Source organism: Arachis ipaensis, chromosome B2 (genome assembly GCF_059453495.1).
Source record: "Arachis ipaensis isolate K30076 ecotype BB chromosome B2, ASM5945349v1, whole genome shotgun sequence".
Lineage (NCBI taxonomy): Eukaryota > Viridiplantae > Streptophyta > Magnoliopsida > Fabales > Fabaceae > Arachis > Arachis ipaensis.
The window spans coordinates 17,576,977-17,594,575 of NC_142437.1; the positions used below are offsets into that span (position 1 = coordinate 17,576,977).

Here is a 17,599-nt window from a genome sequence, read left to right on the forward strand (position 1 = left end):
AGGCAAGAAGAAGGGTACTTGTGACTTGTTGTAAGAAATGGTATGTTAGGAAGGAGTTACACTGGAAGCAGATGTCGCGGTCCAGACATGTGAAGGACATTGATAAGAACACGAGGTACTTCTACAACTTGGCCTCTGCGAGAAGGAGAAACAACAGGATTGATGCGCTACTCATAAATGGAAGGCTGATTCGGAATCAAGGGAGGATCAAGATTGAGATTAGAGATTTTTACAAGAAGTTGTATCATCAGGAAGACTCTCCTTTGATAGGTTTCAGGGACGGTTTGGTGGAAATGATTAATGAGGAGGATGCTTCAGCATTGGAGGTGCAACCGACTCCAGTGGAGGTCAAAGAAGTAGTCTGGGATTGCGAATCATCCAAAGCTCCTGGAAGCGATGGCTACAATATGAACTTTATAAAGCGGTGCTGGTCTGAAATTGGCACTGAATTTACGGCGGCGGTGATGGATTTCTTCCTATCTTCTAAGTTACCGGCGGATGCGAATCTCACTTGGGTGGTGCTGGCCCCTAAGTTTACTGGTGCAAAGGAGATCAAAGATCTGAGACTGATCAGTATGGTAGGCTGTGTGTATAAAGTCATCTCGAAAATGCTGGTTCGGAGGACGCGAGCAATCATGCCACAACTAGTAGGTGAGACTCAAAGTGCTTTTGTCAAGGGACGTAAGATCCATGATGGGGCCCTTATCGCATGCAAAACTGTTCAATGGATTAAAATGAGGAAGAAGGAAGCGGTGATAATGAAGCTAAATTTCCAGAAAGCTTATGATAGAGTCAAGTGGAGCTTTGTAGACCTTGTGTTGCAAAAGATGGGCTTTGGTCGGAGGTGGAGGAGTTGGATTATGGAGTGTGTAAGTACAAGTTCAATGTCAGTGCTGATAAATAGCTCGCTATCTAAGCCTTTTAAGATGGAAAGGGGTTTGTGACAGGGTGATCCATTATCCCAATTTCTGTTTGTCCTTGTAGTTGATGTGCTACACAGGATGCTTGGGGAGGCAGTGAGAAATGGACGTATTTTGCCGTTGCAGGTGGGTAGAGATCAGGTCGAGCTATCACATCTCCAATTTGCGGATGATACTGTATTGTTCTGTCTCCCTGATGAAGAGACCATCAAGAATTACAGGAGGATCCTTCATTGTTTTGAGCTCATGTCGGGGCTGAGCATTAATTATGACAAGTCTAGTCTGATTCCTATTAACTGTGATGATCAGTGGGTGCAGCGTATGTCTAGGGTGCTGGGCTGTAGGATTTCCTCTCTGCCGGTGAAATACCTGGGGATCCCGCTAGGAGCAAACCCGAGTTTGGTGAAGACTTGGAAGCCCATTATAGAAAAAGTGGAGGAGAAGCTGAGCGTCTGGAAAGCCAAAATCCTCAATAGAGCTGGTAAACTGGTGCTTATTAAATCTGTTTTGAACAGCCTCCCTGTCTATTACCTGAGCTTGTATAAAATACCAAAAGCTGTTGCAGAAAAACTGATTTTCTTACAGAGAAGGTTCCTATGGAGCAAGGAGGATGGAAGGAATGGTATGGCAATGGTCAGGTGGGAGGTGGTGCAGACTCCCAAAAAGCTGGGCGGATTAGGGGTCGGGGATGCTATGGTGCGTAACACAGCCCTTCTCTTTAAGTGGTGGTGGTGATTTTCGAAGGAGGATTGCCCCTTATGAAAGAGGGTGGTGTGCTCTTGTAATAATCTGAGTCCCAATTTGATGCTGTCTTCCCAGGTATTACCTACTCGGGGGGGGGGGGGGCATGGAAGGATATATGCCAAATACAGTTCAAGAATCAACAACTAAGACAGAAGATGATTAATGGGTTGTCTATGGAGATTCGTGATGGGAGAGTTACTCGGTTCTGGGAGGATGTATGGCTACGTGACGGGGCCCTGAAAGACCTATTCCCAAGGCTATTCTCAGTTTCAAACCAAACAGGATCTGTTATAGGGGATTGTGGGTTCTGGGACGGGTTAGAGTGGAGATGGAACTTCCATTGGAGGAGAGAGCTTTTCCAATGGGAGTTGGACCTTGTGAACCACATGCACGAAACTTTAAGAGTGGTTCAACTTGTATACGATAGGGAGGATAGAGTTGTGTGAAAATTTGATAAACAAGGTGTATTTTCTATTAACTCCTTTGTGCAGGCAATGCAGGTGGAAATGCTTCCAGAAGATATAGCAAGTTACAGTTTTACTAAGATAGTTTGGAAAGGCCTAGTCCCGCCAAGAGTTGAATTATTTGTTTGGTTTGCTTTGATTGGAAGGGTCAATACGAAGGAGAGGCTGGTTCGGTTGGGAGTGGTTAATCAGGAAGATATGACATGTGTGTTTTGTAACCAAGGTGTTGAATATGGTGACCACTTGTTTCTTGGTTGTAAGTTTTCATGGCAGGTTTGGTGTGCTTGGCTATCCTTTGTGGGTAGCCAATGGTCATGTCCAGAGACACTAAAGGAACATTTCCTAAGTTGGACTGAGCTTTCAACTAGTAAGCAGGAGCGCATGCGGTGGATGGTTTGCTTCTGTGCGATCTTCTGGAATATTTGGCTAGAGAGGAATAGAAGGATCTTTCAGAATGTAGGAAAAGGTGTTGAAGAGGTTATCCAGCAGTCCTTCATGAATTATAAGGAGTGGCTAGGTGTGGATCCCTTCTGTTGCTGATGGCACTGCCGGAGGTGACAGGGGATATCTATTAATATTACTTGAGTTTGCTTACTCTGTTTGACATTTTTTGTCTTGTGCTCCACTTGTTATGTTGAGCTTTTCTTTCAAAAAGAAAAGTGATAAATTAGGAGAAAGAAATCACAAAACTTGGCAACAACAAGCATTGGCGGCGGCTCAAGGTTAGCTTTTGGAAAATCATCTCTATAAAGATCGTGTTCCTCCCAGATTCACTACGATTGAAGATCAACAAAATGGAATCGAGTCATCAGCATATACCCAGTGGCTTCAAGACGATTATAATCTCTAGTCTTGGCTTCTGGCATCTATTGATCCTGTATTCAAAACCAAAATGGTTGGTTGCTCTTTCAGTCATGAAATTTAGGATAGAATTGAACAATATTTTGAGGAATCTACCACATATCGTGTCAAACAGCTCAAAGCACAGATAAAGATTATCAAGAAGCAAGGTTTAACAACTTCTGAATATATTTCGAAGATTAAAGAGATTGCAGATTCTTTAGCAGCTTTAGGCTCTCCTTTAACTGTTGAAGAACATGTTGATACACTGCTTGAAGGATTGACTGAAAAATATCAAGTTTTAATTCACACTGTCAATTCCAAGCGACAAATTTTCAGGCTTTGTGAGGTTGAAACTCAAATTTTAACCTTTGATGATACGCTTGATAAATTCTGAAAATTCACAACCTCTATTATTCAAGCTAATATCTCTCAGAGTTCATTTCCTTCCAGTTCCAATCCAGTCGTGGTTTTGGAGGAAGAAGAGGTAGAGGTGGTAGGTTTTCACGAGGAGGTAGATCCTTTTTCAATCAGAATAGGCCACAATGCCAGGTATGTGGTTGCTTTGGTCACATTGCTTGGCATTATTTCAACAGATTCAACCAGCATATACCTCCTCCATCACAAAATTCTCAGACTCCCTCTTCCACCTCCTTCACTAATTCACCAAAGTCTTCTATTCTGCACAAGCCAGCACCACTTCAACTACACTACCACCACCCCCTCCATCTTTTCATCATCCTACTGCCTACATAGCTGCTCCAGGATCTATTGTTGACTCCTCGTGGTACCTAGATACTAGTGCTTCCCACCACATTACTCCTAATTCATCTTCGTTTATCACATCTTCAGATTACTCAGGTCCTGACTAAGTTCAGATTGGGAATGGCTCAGGTTTGTATATATCTAAAATTGGTACTTCTTTATTATATGCTTATGATTCTAATAGATATTTCAGATTACAACAATTAATTTATTCTCCAGAAATCACCAAAAATCTTATCAGTGTCTCCAAATTTGCTAAAGATAATGATGTTTATTTTCAATTTTATGCTCATGTGTGTTTTGTTAAATGCCAGCAAACTGACAAAGTGCTTCTTCAAGGACATAGATAAGGTGGCATTTACAAATTTTTCAATGTTACTGTTCCTAATTTTTCTCTAAATTCTTTACAACCTTATGCTTTTCTTTCTTCCAAAGTTTCTTTGGACTTGTGGCATAAAAGACTTGACCACACAGCCAAGAAAAATGTACTGACAATTCTATCAAGTTATAATATTGACATGGACAAGAATAAAGATACTTTATTTCCTTATGTGTATGAAAACTGTATGTATGCTAAAATGCATAAATTGCCTTTTAATTCCTCACTTACTGTTTATAATGAACCTCTTCAACTTGTTTACTCTGATATTTGGGGTCCAGCACCCATTGTATCACACTTAGGATTTCATTATTATGTTACCTTTATTGATGCATATTCTCGGTATACTTTTCTTTTTTTACTTGTCTCTAAATCTCAAGTTCTGTTAGCTTTCAAACAGTTTAAACAGCAAATGGGGAATCTTACAAACCACAAAATAAAATTTTTGCGTTTGATAATGGTGAAGAATACACTTTTTATTAGTTCAGTCAATTCCTGGCCAATGAAGGTATTGTTCAAAGGTTTAGTTGTCCTTACACTCCGGAACAGAATGGTAGGGCTGAGAGAAAACATAGGCACCTCATTGAAATGAGTCTTGCCATGTTATCTACAGCCTCTATGCCATTTATTTTCTGGGATGAGGCTGTTTTAACAGCTACTCACTTGATTAATCGCATCCTAACTCCAATTTTGGACAATAAATCTCCTTACGAGACCTTGTTTAACATTGTTCCTGATTATACTTCTCTAAGAGTTTTTGGTGGTAGTTGTTTTCCTTTTTTAAGGCCTTACAACAAAACAAAGTTAGATTTTAGATCTCATAAATGTGTCTTTCTTGGTTATGCCCCAAACTCAAAAGGCTACAAATGCCTTTCACCTTGTGGTAAACTTTATACCACAAGACATGTTCAATTTGATGAAACCTCCTTTCTTTACAAGGAACTATTTGTTAAAACTGATCAGAATGACTCCTCTAGAGATTTTGATAAATCTAGTTCTTTTACCCATTTTATTCTTAGTATAGGTTTTGTTTTAGGCTCTTCATCTCATAGTTCTTCTATTTCGAATATTCAGTATACTAATCGTACTCTAAGAGATGTTAGTAGTCATAATCCAAGTACTCCTACTAATTCTAATTCCATACACTGTGATATTGAAACACAACATCATATTCTCGTCTCTGGGATGCAAATCTGCCCTCCACCAATTGACTCTAATAATAATAATAATAATAATAATAATAATAATAATAATAATAATAATAATAATAATAATAATAATAACAACAATAATTCTGCACACGTTCCTACATCTGCAGATGCTTTTATATCTTCTAAACCTCCAAATCAACATCCCATGCTCGCCAGGTCTAAAACTGAAAATTCCAAATCCAAAGCTTTAATTAGTAATATTGATTTAAACGTTTTACATGAAACACCTCCTAAAATACCTAGTGCTGCATTAGCTATTCCTCATTGGAAAAATGCTATGCAAGAGGAGTATGATGCCTTAATCAGAAATCATACTTGGACACTTGTGCCAAAACCTCAAAATGCCAAAATTATTGGCTCGAAATGGGTCTTCACTATAAAAAGGCTTCCCGATGACACCATACAAAAGTACAAAGCTAGATTGGTGGCTCAAGGCTTCCACTAATCTGAAGGCTTTGATTTTGAACAGGTATTTTAGTCCTGTTATTAGACCTGCCACCATTCGTATTGTGTTAAGTATAGCTTTATCTAAAGACTGGTTTATAAGACAATTGGATTTTAATAATACTTTTCTTAATGGTGATTTACCCAAAACTATATATATGCATCAATGATGAGCGGATAATTTATACGGTTTTTGGTATTATTTTTACATAGTTTTTAGTATGATTTAGTTAGTTTTTAGTATATTTTTATTAGTTTTTAAATAAAAATCACATTTCTGGACTTTACTATAAGTTTGTGTATTTTTCTGTGATTTCAGGTATTTTCTGGCTGAAATTGAGGGACTTGAGCAAAAATCAGATTCAGAGGTTGAAGAGGGACTGCAGATGCTGTTGGATTCTGACCTTCCTACACTCAAAATGGATTTTCTGGAGCTACAAAACTCCAAATGGCGCGCTCTCAATTTCGTTGGAAAGTAGACATCCAGGGCTTTCCATCAATATAAAATAGTCTATACTTTGCATGAGTTTAGATGACGCAAACTGTCGTTGAACTCCAGTTCCATGCTGCATTCCGGAGTCAAACGCCAGAAACAGGTTACAAACTGGCGTTCAACTCCAAGAAAAGCCTCTACACGTGTAAAACTCAATGCTCAGCCCAAGCACACACCAAGTGGGCCCCAGAAGTGGATTTTTGCATCATTTACTCATTTCTGTAAACCCTAGTAACTAGTTTAGTATAAATAGGACTTTTTACTATTGTATTTACATCTTTAGTTTCATCTTTAGATCACGTTTGGGGGCTGGCCATTCGGCCATGCCTGGACCTTCATCACTTATGTATTTTCAACGGTAGAGTTTATACACACCATAGATTAAGGTATGGAGCTCTGCTGTTCCTCATGAATTATTGCAAAGTACTATTGTTTTTCTATTCAATTCAAGCTTATTCCCATTCTAAGATGTTCATTCGCACCAAAGAACATGATGAATGTGATGATTATGCGACGCTCATCATCATTCTCACTTATGAACGCGTGCCTGACAACACTTCCGTTCTACATGCAAACAAGCTAGAATGAGTATCTCTTAGATATCTAATACAGAGGACCGAGTTCGAGATATTAGAATCTTCGTGGTATAAGTTAGAACCCATGGATGGCCATTCTTGAGATCTGGAAAGTCTAAACCTTGTCTGTGGTATTCCGAGTAGGATCTGGGAAGGGATGGCTGTGACGAGCTTCAAATTCGCGAGTGTTGGGCGTAGTGACAGACACAAAAGGATAGTAAATCCTATTCCAGTATGATCGAGAACCGACAGATGATTAGCCATGCAGTGACAGCGCATTGGACCATTTTCACAGAGAGGATGGGATGTAGCCATTAACAACGGTGATGCCCTACATAAAGCTTGCCATAGAATGGAGTAGGAATGATTGGATGAAGACAGCAGGAAAGCAGAGGTTCAGAGGAACGAAAGCATCTCTATACGCTTATCTGAAATTCTCACCAATGAATTACATAAGTACCTCTATCTTTATTTTATATTTTATTTATCTTTTTATTATCAATTCACCATAACCATTTGAATCCGCCTGACTGAGATTTACAAGGTGACCATAGCTTGCTTCAGGCCGACAATCTCCGTGGGATCGACTCTTACTCACGTAAGGTTTATTACTTGGACGACCCAGTGCACTTGCTGGTTAGTTGTGTAAAGTTGTGATAAAGAGTTGAAATTACAATTGTGCGTACCAAGTTGTTGGCACCATTGATGATCACAATTTCGTGCACCAAGTTTTTGGCGCCGTTGCCGGGGATTGTTCGAGTTTGGACAACTGACGGTTCATCTTGTTGCTCAGATTAGGTAACTTTATTTTAATTTTAACCTTTTTGTTTTTATTATTCTTATTTTCGAAAAAATAAAAAAATATAAAAAAATAAATATTTTCAAAAATATATTTTTATTCAGAATTTTTAAGAATGAATTCTAGAGTTTCATGAAGCACGTTGAAGCCTGGCTGGCTGTAAAGCCATGTCTAATTCATTTGGATCGAGGCTTCCACTTATCAGCATATGAAGTTGGATGAAGTATCAGCTATTGTATGTCTGATTTGTATCTGCTGAAGCTTGGATAGCCATTGGCTATGTCTAGTGTTTTGGACCGGAGCTTTCACTGAAAGCTTGGCTGGCTAGTGAGCCATGTCTAATTCCTGGACCGAAGCTTTAGACTAACATTGCAGATTCCTGGAATTCTTATAAAAAAAAATTTTGAAATCCTTATTTTTCTTTTTTAAATTAATTTTCGAAAAATCCAAAAAAATTAATAAAATCATAAAAACCAAAAATTTTATGTTCCTTGTTTGAGTCTAGTGTCAATTTTTAAGTTTGGTGTCAAATTGCATGTTGTTATTTTTCTTGCATTTTCGAAAAATCATGCATTGCATTCTTCATGATCTTCAAGTTGTACTTAGTAAGTCTTCTTGTTTGATCTTTAAAATTTCTTGTTTTGTGTATTTTCTTATTTTTCATATGCATTTTTAATTTGTTAGTGTCTAAAAATTAAAAATCTTTAAGTTTGGTGTCTTGCATATTTTTCTCTTCTTCAAAATTTTCAAAAATAAGTTCTTGGTGTTCATCTTGACATTCAAAGTGTTCTTAGTGTTCATCTTGACATTCATAGTATTCTTGCATGCATCATGTGTTTTGATCCAAAATTTTCATGCATTGAGTCTTTCTGATGTTTTTCCTCTTTCCTTATTAAAATTCGAAAATAAAAAAGATATCTTTTCCTTTTTTCTCTCTCATCATTAAAAATTCAAAAATCAAAAAAATATATTTCTCTTATTTCACTCATAAATTTCGAAAATTTGAGTTGACTTTTTCAAAACTTTTTAAAAATTTAGTTGTTTCTTATGAGTCAAGTCAAATTTTCAATTTAAAAATCCTATCTTTTTCAATTCTTTTTCAAAAATCAAACTTTTTTTTTCATTTGTCTTTCATATTTTCGAAAATTTCAAATTAATTTTTAAAATTTTTTTCTTATTTTTATTCCATATTTTCAAATTCAATGCTAACAATTAATGTGATTGATTCAAAAATATTAAGTTTGTTACTTGCCTAATAAAAAAGGTTCAATCTTTAAATTTTAAAATCAAATCTTTTTGTTTCTTGTTAGTCAAGTAATCAACTTTAATTTTCAAAATGAAATCTTTTTTAAATTCTTTTTCAAATCTTTTTCAAATTAAATTTCAATCACATCTTTTTCAAAATTTAATTTCAAAATCTTTTCTAACTTTTTATCTTTTCAAATTTGATTTTCAAATATTTTTCAATTAACCACTTTACTTTTTATTTGATTCTTATCTTTTTCAAAACTACCTAACTAACTCCCTCTCTAATTTTCGAAAATCCATTCCCTCTTTTTCAAATTTTCTTTTTAATTAACTAATTATTTTAATTTCAATTTAATTTGATTTCAATTTTAATTTTCGAAATTTAACTTTAAATTTTTTTATTTTTAATTTAATTAATTTTCGAAATTTCCTCCCTCATTTCCTTCTAATTATTTATTCATCTACTCACACTTCTCTTCCACCCAAAAATTCGAACCCCATCTTCCTCTCTGTGTTCGAGTTTTTCGTCTTCTCCTTCTTACATTCTTCTCTTCTTATACTTGCATAAGGAATCTCTATACTGTGACATAGAGGATTCCATATTTTCTTTTCTGTTTTCTTCTTTTTCATATGAGCAGGAACAAGGATAAGAACATTCTTGTTGAGGCTGATCCTGAACCTGAAAGGACTCTGAAGAGGAAGCTAAGGGAAGCTAAAGCACAACTCTCTGGAGAAAATCTGACAGAAATTTTCGAAAAAGAAGGAGACATGGCCGAAAATAATAACAATGCAAGGAAGATGCTTAGTGACTTTACTGCACCAAATTCTAATTTACATGGAAGAAGCATCTCAATTCCTGCCATTGGAGCAAACAACTTTGAGCTTAAACCTCAATTAGTTTCTCTGATGCAACAGAACTGCAAGTTTCATGGACTTCCATCTGAAGATCCTTTTCAGTTCTTAACTGAATTCTTGCAGATCTGTGATACTGTTAAGACCAATTGGGTTGATCCCGAGGTCTACAGGCTTATGCTTTTTCCATTTACTGTAAGAGACAGAGCTAGAATATGGTTGGACTCTCAACCTAAGGATAGCCTGAACTCTTGGGATAAGCTGGTCACAGCTTTCTTAGCCAAGTTATTTCCTCCTCAAAAGCTTAGTAAGCTTAGAGTGGATGTTCAAACCTTCAAATAGAAAGAAGGTGAATCCCTCTATGAAGCTTGGGAGAGATACAAGGAACTGACCAAAAAGTGTCCTTCTGACATGCTTTCAGAATGGACCATCTTGGATATATTCTATGATGGTCTATCTGAGCTATCAAAGGTGTCACTGGACCATTCTGCAGGTGGATCCATTCACCTAAAGAAAATGCTTGCAGAAGCTCAAGAACTCATTGACATGGTTGCAAATAACCAGTTCATGTACACTTCTGAAAGGAATCCTGTGAATAATGGGACGCCTATGAGGAAGGGAGTTCTTGAAATTGATACTCTGAATGCTATATTGGCTCAAAATAAAATATTGACTCAGCAAGTCAATATGATCTTTCAGAGTCTGAATGGATTGAAGGAATCATCCAATAGTACTAAAGAGGCATCTTCTGAAGAAGAAGAAGCTTATAATCCTGAGAACCTTGCAATAGCAGAGGTGAATTACATGGGTGAACCCTATGGAAACACCTATAATCCCTGATGGAGGAATCATCCAAATTTCTCATGGAAGGATCAACCAAAGCCTCAACAAGGCTTTAATAATGGTGGAAGAAACAGGTTTAGCAATAGCAAGCCTTTTTCGTCATCCACTCAGCAACAGACAGAGAATTCTGAGCAAAATCCATCTAGCTTAGCAAATATAGTCTCTGATCTATCTAAGGCCACTTTAAGTTTCATGAATGAAACAAGGTCCTCCATTAGAAATTTTAAGGCACAAGTGGGCCAGCTGAGTAAAAGAGTCACTGAAACTCCTCCTAGTACTCTCCCAAGCAATACAGAAGAGAATCCAAAAAGAGAGTGCAAGGCCATTGATTTAACCATCATGGCCGAACCTACAAGAGAAGGAGAGGACGTGAATCCCAGTGAGGAAGACCTCCTGGGACGTCCAGTGATCAACAAGGAGTTTCCCTCTGAGGAACCAAAGGAATCTGAGGCTCATCTAGAGACCATAGAGATTCCATTGAACCTCCTTATGCCATTCATGAGCTCTGATGAGTATTCTTCTTCTGAAGAGAATGAAGATGTCACTGAAGAGAAAGTTGCCAAGTACCTTGGTGCAATCATGAAGCTGAATGCCAAATTATTTGGTAATGAGACTTGGGAAGATGAACCTCCCTTGCTCATCAATGAACTGAGTAATCTGGATCAACTGACATTGCCTCAGAAGAAACAGGATCCTGGAAAGTTCTTAATACCTTGTACCATAGGCACCATGACCTTTGAGAAGGCTCTATGTGACCTTGGGTCAGGGATAAACCTCATGCCACTCTCTGTAATGGAGAAACTGGAAATCTTTGAGGTGCAAGCTGCCAGAATCTCATTAAAGATGGCAGACAACTCAAGAAAATAGGCTTATGGACAAGTAGAGGACGTGCTAGTAAAGGTTAAAGGCCTTTACATCCCTGCTAATTTCATAATCCTAGACACTGGGAAGGATGAGGATGAATCCATCATCCTTGGAAGACCCTTCCTAGCCACAGCAAGAGCTGTGATTGATGTGGACAGAGGAGAATTGATCCTTCAACTGAATAAGGACAACCTTGTGTTTAAAACTCAAGGATCTCCTTCTGTAACCATGGAAAGGAAGCATGAAAAGCTTCTCTCACTGCAGAGTCAACAAAAGCCCCCACAGTCAGACTCTAAGTTTGGTGTTGGAAGGCCACAACCAAACTCTAAGTTTGGTGTTGAACCCCCACATTCAAACTCTAAGTTTAGTGTTGGGAGGTCCCAACAATGCTCTGAACATCTGTGAGGCTCCATGAGAGCTCACTGTCAAGCTATTGACATTAAAGAAGCGCTTATTGGGAGGCAACCCAATGTTATTTAATCATATCTATTTTATTTTGTTTTTGTTATTTCGTGTTTTATTAGGTTGATGATCATGTGAAGTCATAAAAACTACTGAAAAATAAAAAACAGAATGAAAAACAGCATTGAAAATAGCACACCCTGGAGGAAAGCAGTCTGGCGTTTAAACGCCAGAAACAAGCATCTGTCTGGCATTTAACGCCAGAAACAGGCACCAAGCTGGCGTTTAACGCCAGAAACAAGCATCTACCTGGCGTTAAACGCTAGAAACAAGCTACATTTGGGAGTTTAACGCCAGAAACAGGCAGCAGTCTGGCGTTAAACGCCAGGATTGCATAGCAAGGGCATTTTACACGCCTAATTGGAGCAGGGATGTTAAGTCCTTGACCCCACTTGATCTGTGGACCCTACAGGATCCCTACCACTTCTTCTCTCCTCTTCACACCTTTTCATAACTCTCTTCCCCTCCAAAACCATCATACACCCACCCACTCGAATTCAAACCATCACTCCTTCCTTTTCACACATCATAACCACCTTAAACCCCCAGTGGCCGAACCATTCACACACCTCCATCTCCTCCATCTCTTCTTCTTCTCATCCGTTCTTTCTTCTTTTGCTCGGGGACGAGCAAACCTTCTAAGTTTGGTGTGGTAAAGCATTGCTTTTTGTTTTTCCATAACCATCTAGGGCACCTAAGGCCAGAGACATTCTCATTGAAGAGGACAAGTCCATCACTAAGAAAAGGATGGAGCAAACAAGAGATCATGGACCTCAACATGAGCATGAGGAAATTCCCCACCATGAAATCCCTGAGATACCTCAAGGAATGCACTTTCCTCCATAGAATTATTGGGAGAAAATCAACACTTCCCTAGGAAAATTAAGTTCCAACATGGGACAACTAAAGGTGGAGCACCAAGAGCACTCCATCATCCTCCATGAAATTAGAGAAGATCAAAGAGTTATGAGGGAGGAGCAAGAAAGACAAGGAAGAGACATAGAGGAGCTCAAGAGCACCATTGGTTCTTCAAGGAGAGGAAGACGCCACCCTCACTAAGGTGGACTCATTCCTTAATCTCCTTGTCTATTTATTTTCTGTTTTTCGGTTTTTGAGCCTTATGTGTTATTTATGTTTGTGCCTTTACTACATGATCATTAGTGTCTAAGTGTCTATGCCTTAAAAAGTTATGAATATGAATCCATCACCTCTCTTGAATGAAAAATGTTTTAATTACAAAAGAACAAGAAGTACAGGGTTTCAAATTCATCCTTGAAACTAGTTTAATTATTTTGATGTGGTGACAATACTTTTTGTTTTCTGAATGAATGCTTGAACAGTGCATATGTCTTTTGAAGTTGATGTCTATGAATGTTAAATATGTTGGCTCTTGAAGAATAAGGAAAAAGGAGACATGTTATTTGATAATCTGAAAAATCATAAAAATGATTATTGAAGCAAGAAAAAGCAGTGAATACAAAAGCTTGCGAAAAAAAAAAGAAAAATAGCAAAAAAAAAAAAGAAAAAGAGAAAAAGAAAAAGCAAGCAGAAAAAGCCAAAAGCTCTTAAAACCAAAAAGCAAGAGCAAAAAGCCAATAGCCCTTAAAACCAAAAGGCAAGGGTAATAAAAAGGATCCAAGGCTTTGAGCATCAGTGGATAGGAGGGCCTAAAGGAATAAAATTCTGGCCTAAACGGCTAAACCAAGCTGTCCCTAACCATGTGCTTGTGGCGTGAAGGTGTCAAGTGAAAACTTGAGACTGAGCGGTTAAAGTCGAGGTCCAAAGCAAAAACAGAGTGTGCTTAAGAACCCTGGATACCTCTAATTGGGGACTTTAGCAAAGCTGAGTCACAATCTGAAAAGGTTCACCCAGTTATGTGTCTGTGGCATTTATGTATCCGGTGGTAATACTGGAAAACAAAGTGCTTAGGGCCACGACCAAGACTCATAAAGTAGCTGTGTTCAAGAATCAATATACTGAAATAGGAGAATCAATAACACTATCTGAATTCTAAGTTCCTATAGAGGCCAATCATTCTGAACTTCAATGGATAAAGTGAGATGCCAAAACTATTCAAGAGGCAAAAAGCTACAAGTCCCGCTCATCTGATCGGAGCTAAGTTTCATTGATATTTTGGATATTTATAGTATATTCTCTTCTTTTTATCCTATTTGATTTTCAGTTGCTTGGGGACAAGCAACAATTTAAGTTTGGTGTTGTGATGAGCGGATAATTTATACGCTTTTTGGCATTGTTTTTACATAGTTTTTAGTATGATTTAGTTAATTTTTAGTATATTTTTATTAGTTTTTAAATAAAAATCACATTTCTGGACTTTACTATGAGTTTGTGTGTTTTTCTGTGATTTCAGGTATTTTCTGGCTGAAATTGAGGGACTTTAGCAAAAATCAGATTCAGAGGTTGAAGAGGGACTGCAGATGCTGTTGGATTCTGACCTCCCTGCACTCAAAGTAGATTTTCTGGAGCTACAGAACTCCAAATGGCGCGCTCTCAATTGCGTTGGAAAGTAGACATCCAGGGCTTTTCATCAATATTTAATAGTCTATACTTTGCTCGAGTTAGATGACGCAAACTGGTGTTGAACGCCAGTTCCATGCTGTATTCTGGAGTCAAACGCCAGAAACAGGTTACAAACTGGCGTTCAACTCCAAGAAAAACCTCTACACGTGTAAAAATCAATGCTCAGCCCAAGCACACACCAAGTGGGTCCCAGAAGTGGATGTCTGCATCATTTACTCATTTTTGTAAACCCTAGTAACTAGTTTAGTACAAATAGGACTTTTTACTATTGTATTTACATCTTTAGTTTCATCTTTAGATCACGTTTGGGGGCTGGCCATTCGGCCATGCCTGGACCTTCATCACTTATGTATTTTCAACGGTAGAGTTTATACACACCATAGATTAAGGTGTGGAGCTCTGCTGTTCCTCATGAATTAATGCAAAGTATTATTGTTTTTCTATTCAATTCAAGCTTATTCCTATTCTAAGATGTTCATTCGCACCCAAGAACATGATGAATGTGATGATTATGTGACACTCATCATCATTCTCACTTATGAACGCGTGCCTGACAACACTTCCGTTCTACATGCAAACAAGCTAGAATGAGTATCTCTTAGATATCTAATACAGAGGACCGAGTCCAAGATATTAGAATATTTGTGGTATAAGTTAGAACCCATGGATGGCCATTCTTGAGATCCGGAAAGTCTAAACCTTGTCTGTGGTATTCTGAGTAGGATCTGGGAAGGGATGGCTGTGACGAGCTTCAAACTCGCGAGTGCTGGGCGTAGTGACAGATGCAAAAGGATAGTAAATCCTATTCCAGTATGATCGAGAACCGACAGATGATTAGCCATGCAGTGACAGCGCATTAGACCATTTTCACAGAGAGGATGGGATGTAGCCATTGACAACGGTGATGCCCTACATAAAGCTTGCCATAGAACGGAGTAGGAATGATTGGATGAAGACAGCAGGAAAGCAGAGGTTCAGAGGAACGAAAGCATCTCTATACGCTTATCTGAAATTTTCACCAATGAATTACATAAGTACCTCTATCTTTATTTTATATTTTATTTATATTTTTATTATCAATTCACCATAACCATTTGAAACCGCCTGACTGAGATTTACAAGGTGATCATAGCTTGCTTCAGGCCGACAATCTCCGTGGGATCGACCCTTACTCACGTAAGGTTTATTACTTGGACGACCCAGTGCACTTGCTGGTTAGTTGTGCGAAGTTGTGATAAAGAGTTGAGATTACAATTATGCGTACCAAGTTATTGGCGCCATTGATGATCACAATTTCGTGCACCAATCAACCTTCTGGTTTTTCTCATGATTCTAACAGTTTAGTGTGTAAATTAAATAAATCCCTTTATGGCCTCAAGCAGGCTCCGAGATAATGGTTTCTAAAGCTTAGTAATACTCTAAACAGGTTTGGCTTTGTTAGTACTAAGTCTGATACATCTTTATTCATCAAACATGGCTCTCATTATGTCATTTATATTCTATGTTATATTGATGATATTATAATCACTGGTAATGATTCGAATGAAATTGATGTTATGATACAAAAGTTATACAAGACTTTTACTCTAAAAGACTTGGGAGAGTTATCCTATTTTCTTGGTATTGAGGTTCATAAAACTGAAATTGGATAACTTCATTTATCCCAAACTAAATATATTAAAGACCTACTATCTAACTTAGGAATGAGTACAGCAAGTGCTATGCCTACTCCTATGATCTCCTCTTTGCAGTTACTTTCTACAAGTTCAGAACAATTTGAGGATCCGTAACTCTTCATATCTATTGTAGGTACATTGCAATATGTTACCATCACTAGGCCTGACCTGAGTTTTGCTGTGAGAAAAGTTTCTCAATTCATGCATAGCTTTTTACTTGCTCACTAGAAGGCTATGAAGAGGATTTTAAGATACCTTCAAGGAACACAAGAACATGGTTTGCTCTTACATAAATGCAACGACTATAAGTTGTATGGTTTTTTTTTTTATTCTGACTGGGCAGTAGATTTAGAGGATCGGAGGTCTGTTTCGAGTTATTGTGTCTTCTTTGGAACTAATTTGGTTACTTGGTCTTGCAGGAAACAAACAATTATAAGTAGATCTTCAACTGAGGCAGAATTTCAAAGCCTGGCAGCCTGTGAAGCAGAGATTACATGGGTGAAGAATTTGCTGTCTGAGTTGAAGATTGCATTGACTACTGTTCCATCAATATTTTGTGACAATTTAAGCACTGTTTTGCTCACTGTAAATCTAGTCTTACATGACAAAACGAAGCATTTTTAGTTAGATATCCAAGTTGTTCGAGAAAAGATCAACAACAAGTCATTATAAGTTGTACATATTCCTAGAATTGAACAAGTTGCTGACATTTTAACAAAACCTTTGTCAGCAACCAGTTATGAGAGGTTCAAAGACAAGCTCAGAGTTGTTCCAAGGAGCAACTTGAGCTTGAGGGGGGGGGGGGTATTGAGAGCACCAGCCCAAAAGGATAAGTCCAACTAGTAATAGTCAACTGCAGCCTAATGAATCAATAGCAACCCATTAGTTAATACTCCTCAAGAATAGTTAACAAATGTGGATGTACAAAAAGGAATCAGTTTTGTTAGGGTTGGATATATAATTCCTTTTCACTCTGTAAATATTTTTTCATTATTCAATAAAAATTACTCCATTAATTCTTCAAGATTCTTTTCTTCCTTTTGTTACTGGTTTTTGTTTTCTTCATCACCTGTTCTTGCTATTCTATATTGCTTAGCTTTTAGCAATCTTCCCTTTTCTTTCAAAAAGAATCTTTCGATATCTAGCTGGTATAACTGAGCAATGCTTCTATTGGAGCTCCCAGCCACGTTACTTGCGCTACCCATCATCATTTCAATTTGGAGATGAAGAAGAGAATAATCTAGCAGAAGTGCAAAACATATGACCAGTAATGAAGAAGAAAAATTCTGGTTATAATGAAGCTAGTTTGGGGATTAGAATTTTTAAATTTAGTTCAGGGACCAAATTGCTATAAAACAAAGTTTCTAGAGCTATGTCAATTATTCGTTATCTTGATAGTGTGTCAAAAATTAGTCCAGATAAGCTTTTCAATGGCGCTCCATGGACTAAAAGTGCTTGGAGGACAATTTTGGGTCTCAG

At 37.7% G+C, this 17,599-nt stretch overlaps 1 non-coding gene across 1 annotated transcript; it reads right to left on the reverse strand.

Moving 5' to 3' along the window:
* Positions 1–10,043: 10,043 nt before the first annotated feature.
* LOC148573167 (small nucleolar RNA R71) lies at positions 10,044–10,151 on the reverse strand. The gene has a single exon (XR_015906690.1). It is a non-coding gene; the product is annotated as a small nucleolar RNA R71 (small nucleolar RNA).
* Between the last annotated feature and the right edge of the window lie 7,448 nt (positions 10,152–17,599).